This window comes from Bolinopsis microptera, chromosome 13 (assembly GCF_026151205.1).
Source record: "Bolinopsis microptera isolate Bmic1 chromosome 13, MBARI_Bmic_1.0, whole genome shotgun sequence".
In the NCBI taxonomy this organism is placed as follows: domain Eukaryota; kingdom Metazoa; phylum Ctenophora; class Tentaculata; order Lobata; family Bolinopsidae; genus Bolinopsis; species Bolinopsis microptera.
Genome location: NC_087084.1, coordinates 10,998,421 through 11,000,565, shown reverse-complemented (window position 1 = coordinate 11,000,565; position 2,145 = coordinate 10,998,421).

Here is a 2,145-nt window from a genome sequence, read left to right as displayed (position 1 = left end):
GATGATTTAAGGGGGGGGGGTTCACCCTGATTTTTTTGTGAAACTTGGTTTCGAGATAGCAGTTGACCAACAAACTAGGACCAGTGACCAAACTTTTGAGGGGGTCCCGGACCCCAACCGCCAAACGGTGCCCGCGGGGCAGCCACGCCCATATTTGGTCCAAATCAGGCCCAATTTAGCCAAATACCCTGAACATGCCCAAAACCCTGGTTTATGGTGCTCTACTTGTAGCTAGTGGTCCCCTGAACTCGTATATGAAGTTTCATCAAGATTGGACAAAAAATGACTGAGTTATGAGCTAAAAACTATATGCCCATATTTGGGCATACGCACTAAATTTGATCGATTTTGGCCCATAAATTGGTCAAATATCAATATTTTTGAATGAAACTAACTTTATATGAAAGGTAAGCCTAAACTACACATTCTCTATGATTATCAGCTCAATATCTACCTAACTGTGGATTATGTGTTCAAATAATCGCAAAAAATTAACAAAATCGCCCATATCTCAGTTCGCGATATTTGCAAAACTGACTTCGCTCAAAACAATAGAACTCAATAGGGTTTCAATATTTTTTCATGAAATTTTCAGAATCAACGTAGAATTGTCTCATGACCTTAAGTTTTGGGACAGAATTTTGAGTTAGGCCTTTTAAAAAATTTGGCGGCAAAATTCTGAAAAATGCCCGGCAAATTTTAGAATTTGGCCGCCAAATTTTTTTAAAGGCCTAACTCAAAATTCTGTCCCAAAACTTAAGGTCATGAGACAATTCTACGTTGATTCTGAAAATTTCATGAAAAAATATTGAAACTCTATTGAGTTCTATTGTTTTGAGCGAAGTCAGTTTTGCAAATATCGCGAACTGAGATATGGGCGATTTTGTTAATTTTTTGCGATTATTTGAACACAGAATCCACAGTTAGGTAGATATTGAGCTGATAATCATAGAGAATGTGTAGTTTAGGCTTACCTTTCATATAAAGTTAGTTTCATTCAAAAATATTGATATTTGACCAATTTATGGGCCAAAATCGATCAAATTTAGTGCGTATGCCCAAATATGGGCATATAGTTTTTAGCTCATAACTCAGTCATTTTTGTCCAATCTTGATGAAACTTCATATACGAGTTCAGGGGACCACTAGCTACAAGTAGAGCACCATAAACCAGGGTTTTGGGCATGTTCAGGGTATTTGGCTAAATTGGGCCTGATTTGGACCAAATATGGGCGTGGCTGCCCCGCGGGCACCGTTTGGCGGTTGGGGTCCGGGACCCCCTCAAAAGTTTGGTCACTGGTCCTAGTTTGTTGGTCAACTGCTATCTCGAAACCAAGTTTCACAAAAAAATCAGGGTGAACCCCCCCCCCCCTTAAATCAAAACACTTCATAAAAAAGTCAACACTTCATGAAAAATTATCAACAAAATATTTAATAAGACATTCTACAAAGATACAAATTATTGTAATCTAACGATGAAAAAAAATTTCAAAATAGTTGGATTTAATTGTAACACAATCTAGAGCTGTTAATTGCTATTATGATTATTTATTATGTTGATTATATCTAAAAATAGCCTGCAAACCAATAATAGTCGATAATTTTGATTATTTCATCTTGTGTTTAATGTAAGGTATAAGTTCCTTGAAACAATCAAACTTTGAATTCGAGGAACAAGCTTGGAGCAATTAAAAACATTCCAGCACAATGTCCCCTTACGTAACTACAGTAAAAACTTTATTTTATCTTTTATAGCAGAATTTTCCTATAAGTAGGTTGTGCATCATACCAAGGTCCTATGTAAAGCCCTAATTTTAAGATTTCTGTCAAATTTAAGTGTCATACAATGGTCACTGCAATTCCGTTAAATTCTACTAAATGATCAGATAAAACACTATTTCGTGATGTTCCAGGATTTCTTCCATATTAAACCGCAGACACAGATAAACTCATCGCTAAATCATAGTTACATTCATTCAGACTAAACTGCCAAAAATAAATGACCTCACCTAAAATCTATTTCTGTGGCAGTTTGTTCTTCAAATCTCGAGAAGATTCACGAGAATTTACTCACAAAAAACTTTCAACACTGATAATTACGGAGAGTATTAATACATCATATAGATCTAGCCTGGGGCAGATATA